This window comes from Podarcis muralis, chromosome 9 (genome assembly GCF_964188315.1).
Source record: "Podarcis muralis chromosome 9, rPodMur119.hap1.1, whole genome shotgun sequence".
Lineage (NCBI taxonomy): Eukaryota > Metazoa > Chordata > Lepidosauria > Squamata > Lacertidae > Podarcis > Podarcis muralis.
In genome coordinates, this window is record NC_135663.1 from 54629306 (window position 1) to 54636842 (window position 7537).

Here is a 7537-nt window from a genome sequence, read left to right on the forward strand (position 1 = left end):
CCGCGAGTCTCTTCGTCTAGCGGTTTTTTCATCTTGCGAAGCAACCCTATTAGTGGCTTAGCGGATTAGCGCTATTAGCAGTTTAGCAGCTTAGCGGCTATTAAAGGCTTAGCGGCTTAGCTGCTAAAAAAGACGTTTCGTCTTGCGAAGCAAGCCCATAGGGAAAATTGTCTTGCGAAGCAACTCAAAAACGGAAAACCCTTTCATCTAGCGGGTTTTCCGTCTTGCGAGGCATTCGTCTTGTGGGGCACTACTGTACTAACAAATAAGCAATGTGACAAACTTTAAAATTTCATGCTCCTTGGAGAAAATGCAGACGATAAAACTAATTATAAATTAATGAACTATGGTAACCTGAAAGATTACTTTTACTATATCTGACAACAGTAACAAAGTTAGTGGAAAAACCAGGCCCCCCCCCCTCTTGTTTCAAACAGTCCCTGAAAAGGCTTATTTGCACCAGCAATAGGTAAAGGTAAAGGGACCCCTGACCATTAGGTCCAGTCGTGACCGACTCTGGGGTTGCGGTGCTCATCTCGCTTTATTGGCCAAGGGAGCCACCGTATAGCTTCCGGGTCATGTGGCCAGCATGACTAGGCCACTTCTGGTGAACCAGAGCAGCACATGGAAACGCCGTTTACCTTCCCACCGAAGCAGTACCTATTTATCTACTTGCACTTTGACGTGCTTTCGAACTGCTAGGTTGGCAGGAGCAGGGACCGAGCAATGGGAGCTCATCCCATCGCGGGGATTCAAACCGCCAACCTTCTGATCAGCAAGTCCTAGGCTCTGTGGTTTAACCCACAGCGCCACCCGCATCCCTGGTATCAAATATACTGAAATAACTGGTATCAAATATACCGAAATAACTGGTATCAAAACTTCATTCCCACAATTCTACAGAACATGATGCAGGTCTGAATATGCAGTGCTAAAGATTGCCAGTTATTTGACTGGAGTCTTTTGCATGTGCTTTGCACTACAGCTCCTTTACATAGGGTTATATCTAGTGTTAGCCCTACTCAGAATACGTCCACAGAAATGAATGAACATGACTAACATAGCCCCAGTAATTTTTATAGGTCTACTCTGAATAGGACTTGGTTGGATACAATCTACTCAAACTTATGACACTTCAGTGGGATATACTCTCAACTTCCACAGCTTTAACAGCTTACGGATGAAGAATTTACAGCTTTTCCAAGTGCTACAGTCCTGCAGGAGCTAAACTTTATTTCTATATAGTTGCTAATGAAACAGCAAATATATTCAGAAGCTAGCCCTCTAAGGTGAGAAACGCAAAACCTAGTGGTATTATTAACTGAACTAGACTGAAAATAAACAATGGTTCTTGATCATCAAAGTTAGAAATCATTAGAGCTCCTCATATTGCAATACTGGCTTAATCATCATGAAATGAAATTGTTGATATCTAGTTCTGGGTCTTGGTCTGTCATGTCTTTTATTGCTTAGCCAAAAGACATCACCAAATCAAACTATAAAAAGTACACCACTCAAAATTGGAATATCAAACATCTTTCACTACAACAAGGACCTGAAATGTTCACTAAAAAAAAACCCTACTCATTTACAATTCAACTTTTAACAACAGAGTCACAATCTTATTCTCTCACACATTTTTGACAAATGCTGCATTAATAAGCATTTTTAGAAATACAGCATTCTATTAATCACTTGTATAAGAAAAAGTGCCTATAAGGCTTTATGTGAAACATCACAGCTCCCAAGCATTTGGTCCACCACTGTGCAGAGAGAAAGGAATTCCATGGAACTCAGCAACATTCCTGTCTCACCCACAGATATTCATGAAAGGCTTCCATCAAGGCAGAAGTGATGTCTCTCTCACCTCAGCAGGGAATCTGTGGTGGCTAAATGTGATCTGGAACTGTTCAGTGCTGAGTACAAGACCAGCAAGTTTCTAGAATATTCTTTAGAGTCCAAAAATGTCATGCTGTGACAACTATAATAGTCAGGAATGAGGAACCTTTTTCAGCCCAAGGCCACATTCCCTCATGTTCAACCTCATGTCAGTGTTGGGCAGGAAAAGAGGTAATAATAATAATAATAATAATAATAATAATAAGTGGAGTTTGTGGCAAAAGCAGACAGAGCAATAGCTATGACTCTTACATTCGTACCAAAGGCTGCATTTCAACCATGTACGAGTCGGAGATTTGTACGCACACATCTCTTCATCCTCGATACAGGCAAGTGGGAGGCATTATCACAGTGTAATAACACACTGTAACAGGGCAGAAACATGCAACAGGGGCATAAAGCAGGACTGAGGTGGTGTGGCCTTGGAAGAGTCCTGAGAACGTGATAGTGATGGATGGCAGCATTTGATCCTTGGACCTAACTTCTAAGACACATGTCACAGTGAAGAGCAAACTGGAAGAGCAAACTGGCAATCTGCCAGTTATCTAACAACTATTTATCTTATTTATGTATTTATTCATTCATTCATAAGATTTCTTATCCAAACTTCATCATAAGGTCTCAGAACAGATTCCAACAATATAATCACACAATTGGTGTTTGTATTATTTTTGTTAATAGTGCTATTTGGCTGCCTTCGAACAGATCAAAAATCTCTTAAAAGAAATCTATAAAACAAAATAGGAGAGATGATCTTGGTTTGATAACTTGGTTTGGAGGGACATCTGGAAATTTTCCCAAATTGGACATCGTATGAAAGTGTGGCTTAAGAAAACAGGAACTTCACACAATTCTGCTTTGATTGAAACAGCTTTATTGTTTTACTTGTTTTTAACATTGTAATTGTTTTGCAATTTCACCTTGTTGTTTTCCAAGTCAGAATTTCTGTGTCACTTTTAACATCTTTACTCTCCTTCACATCCCTCCTGAAAGTTGAGACTTACTACTTTACTACTGTTCATTTCAAACTTTTAAACACTTAACAAGTTAATAATGATTTGTTCAGTTGCTTTAATGTTCCTCATAGCAGGGAAATGTAGGCAAAATTAGGCAAAGAAACTTACACACTTGCCCAGCGCAAGTATAACACTAATCTCTTAAACATGTAAAAAGTTCAAAAAGTCAAAGACTCCAGCTCTTTCCCCCTCTTTTTTGGTCTGTTGTGAATCCTTTCTTGCTTACCTATAGTTATTTATTCAGAGCATTTATATGCTGCCTTTCAAAGCCTATATCCCAGGGCAGTTAACAGCATTAGACATGATGAATACTAATTGGAGTCCATCTTGATCAGAACTTGAAATGGTTTTGCAAAACCTTGTAAGCAAGGAACCCTAGTTAGCAATGATACACATATAATACTTCTGCACTATTGGACCTCTAAGGCTAACAGTATAAAAATATTGATAGCCCTTATATTCTAAATAAAGCGTTAGGTCTTTATAATACTGAAAGGTCTGGCACTCAGTATGTTTTTATTGTGCTTTAAAGATAAAAAAACTTAAAACACCTTCAAAGTCGTACTAAGAATGACCTTTTAAGAAAATATTTAACTGAGGCTAATTGTCTGAAACACAGTTTACAATAAGGGATCTAACTGCAATGTTAACCACAGAGATGTCACTAGTATGACAATTATTTGCACATACAGTAATATTTGAGATAAACTAGGACCAGGCCTAATTATCCAAATTGATGAAATTGGAGGAAATAATTCTTAAAATCTACTTTCATAATTCAAACAGTTTTAATAGGCTCTCCCAGAACGACTTGTTCTGTTTAGGGAAGCTTTTAATGTTTGATGTATTACAGTATTTTAATATTTTTTTTGGAAGCCGCCCCGAGTGGCTGGGGAGGCCCAGCCAGATGGACGGGGTATAAATAATAAATTATTATTATTATTATTATTATTATTATTATTATTATTAGTTTTCAACTGATTTTTTTAAATTGCAATCAAATGGCAATATAATAAATCAATTATGTTTTAGGACCCTGCATATGTCTTTACCCAATTGCAAACCTATGTTTCTCATGCGTATGTTATATTTCCATATGAAATGGGCTATATCAAACATTTCTGTCCTTTAGAAATGGGGAATCCCACTGTTACATTTTGTTAATAATAATAATAATAATAATAATAATAATAATAATAATAATAGAAACAGGAAGTGGCAAATTTCCTATAATTAAGTAGATTTGATCAGAGACTAAAAGGACTGTATGTACTATACGAAAGGGAAATGACATAAGCACAATGGATAACAAATGAAGAACTGAAACTACTTCTAGACCCACAGAAATAACAACACAAATCCATATTTTGTTCCTTACATTTCAAAACATGAAAAGTGAGGCCACATCACTAATCCTCATCTCACCAGCATGCATTTAATACCAATCTTTAAAGATCTGGGGGGGGGGGGTGTCCTGAAACTAACCACCTCAGTTCAGAAATCATCAAGATATTACAAGTTCTGTCCTACTCACCTTCATTTCGTTAGATCTTTCTTAAAAAAATTCAAACTATTTCCTGGAAAAGCCCTACAAACGTCTAACCCATTCATTCAAGATTGAGATAGGTAGGATATACCGTCAGTGGTATTGACTGATTTGCCTCCATCAAACTATTCTATTTCAGGCATAAGTAGTATCAAAAGAATGCTTATTTCCATTACAGAAGATTTTATGTTTCATAATTGAGGCAATCCTAACCCCGATGATTTAGATGTAAGCCTCACTGAATCCAATAGGATTTACTGCTAGGTAGTTTAGGATTGCCTAACTGCCAACCTAGCAGTTTGAAAGCACATCAAAGTGCAAGTAGATAAATAGGTACCGCTCCGGCGGGAAGGTAAACGGTGTTTCCGTGTGCTGCTCTGGTTCACCAGAAGCAGCTTAGTTATGCTGGCCACATAACCCGGAAGCTGTACACCGGCTCCCTCGGCCAATAAAGCGAGATGAGTGCCGCAACCCCACAGTCAGCCACTCTGGACCTAATGGTCAGGGGTCCCTTTACCTTTACCTAGTTTAGGACTGCAGTCATATAAACGTATTTTGGTTATATAGATCTGTGTTTTTTTGGACAGCTGATTAAAAAAAATCAGAAAACAGAAAAACCCTCTGTTAACAGCAGTCCAGAATAAAGTACATGCATCCCTGTGGCTTTTATTTAAATACAAAGCTGTCACAGGCCAGTGATAATGCATTTTGTGCATAAATGATCCAAGTGTTCACTGAGGTTCTGCTATGCCTGCAATCCTCCTGCCTACTTTGTCAACCTGCACTGCACTATCATTTTATCAAGCTCTGATGTGGGCATGCACCAAACAGGGAAGAAGAGAAAGCAGGTTGTGCTTCTTATCACAACACAGCCTAGGCACCAGCCCTTCTGGCTTCCTCCACTGAAGGCAATGCTGAACAGGAAGGTATTCCTTCCAGACCAAGTATGAAAAGGTAAAAGAGATAACTGCAGTCCTATATGCAACATGTCTATATTTTAAAGGTTTCTCTGTAACTCTTTAAGTCTATAAGAAAGTCAGATGAGCAACCTGCATATACTGTAGTATATATACAGTACAGAGCTGTATAAATAGGTGCATGGACAACTCTATCCCATTCACCTAGAGGTAACAATCTAAGTCTATTTGCAATTTTGCAGTTATCATTGCAAGTCTGATTTAATGTGTAAGGAAGGATTGTACAACTATAACTTTTTAGCTAGTAACATAACGTTGTGAACCGCCCTAAAATCTCCAAGTATAGGGTGGTATACACATTAAATAAATAAATAAATAAATAAATAAATAAATAAATAACTGTTACTGTATTATTATTTATTTATTTGGGAGTGGTTACAAAGTTGGCATGCCACTTCAGCATCATACCACAAAGTAAGACATCTTTCTGGTGTTTCAATTCTGTTTAACAACAACATTCCAGAAGAACATGGTGGCAAGGAAACAGACCATGCAATTTTTTACTTGTGTGAATCCCTTCTTTTTTATGAAGATAGCTAAACTATTCTTGTCTTAAATGATAGGATACTGAAACAGCTCTTGGCAGGTAATGGAACACTGGTTTAACATTGCTGAAACTAGTGTGTAGACATGATCTGTACCTATACAGAAGGCTTATGGGAAGTACATGAGCTTTCTGATATAAAAATGGGGCATAGGTATAATAAACACAAGCACTGTGTTCTATAAAGCAGCAATGTGGGCAATTTATGGTCTATAAAAAGTGTTGCCAACCCAAGAAACTGTGCAGCAAAGGCCATTTGAGTTGAGAGTGTGACAAGCAACTTTCACTCACTCTAGATTGAATGGTCAACTTGAAGGTTTATTTAAGCTGCAATCTATTCTTCCTAAGTAGATACTAGAGAACTATTTATTCCAGCACATCTACTCCACTCAAAGAATCAAGGTTACAAAAAAATAAATAAATAACCCATTATGTGCGCACAGAAAGCAAGTAGGATTACTTATACAATGCCATGTATGGAGTTACGCACATTGCTACAATCTAACAATGTGTCCTGTCACTTATGGTGTCCTTCACTCAAGGAGTGCTACAAGTGCTACCAACCAGAACAAAACCTTGTCTGCAAGCAAGCGCACAATACATCGGCACCATCATCAGCATGGTTACTTGGAAATCTTGCAGAGTTAAACAAGATTTACCAGCGGTATGCTTAGGCTTGCAGCCTTTCTTTCATATTACTTAACAAAAAGAAGCGCATTAAGAAATCATTACGTGCTGACTTTCCACTTTCTGCTACATTAGATCTTTTTGAAGTATAATATTTTAGTAGAAACTGAGCTAAGAAACCAACGACACCAAAAAGTCAGATTGCATTCCTGACTACCAAATGAAACCAGCTGACACCTTTGAAGCGGGCTTGACACATCAACATTCTCCCCTTTGCTCTAAAGAAAGGGGCAGGGTCCTGATCTCGGCAAAATAAACGAAAGTACGTGGGCGCTCCAGCTTGATCTAATGCCCTAGATTCGTTCATAAGCAAGCGGCTCCAGAGAGGCGAGGAAACCCCTCCCCGCCTGCATCATCAGTATTCAAATAAGGTTCAGGGCCGCTGTAGGAGGAAAAGAGAAAAAGGAAAATGCCTCTTCGCGCTCCGGGTTCGCAGGGCGGGGAAGGGCAGCTTTCTGACAGGACCAAAACGGCGCCGCTTGTATTAGGGATACCCCAAACCGGTGCCCCTCCTGGAGCGCCCTTCATAAACCGGAGACGCCGGGCGCAACCCGGAGAGCGGGATGGGCCCCTCACAGCCCCCTCCCGCCTCGGTTATGAAACACCGGAGCTGCCCCGTCTCCGCCTCGCCACGGTGCCCGAGTTCGGGGGTGGGGGTCGGAGGAAGATAGAGGCAGCGGCCCCTCAAGCTGTTCCCCAATTCCCGGCCAGCCCCTGAGGGCCTGAATTGTCCCCGGCAGCGGGTCACGCGAAGCCCTCAACTGTCGGCGGGGTCGGGAGACGGGGGGGGGGGGGCAGAGACACTGAGATCATAGACCTGCGCCAGCGACCCAACCCGCCGTCGCGCCCGCCGCCTGTCAAAGTTTAC

The 7537-nt window shown here is 40.1% G+C and overlaps 1 protein-coding gene across 6 annotated transcripts in view; it reads right to left on the minus strand.

Annotated features, from left to right (window-relative positions):
- Positions 1–7537, minus strand: part of CLOCK (clock circadian regulator) — a 41550-nt gene that overhangs the window by 33616 nt on the left and 397 nt on the right. The gene's annotated exons all lie outside the window — the stretch shown is intronic.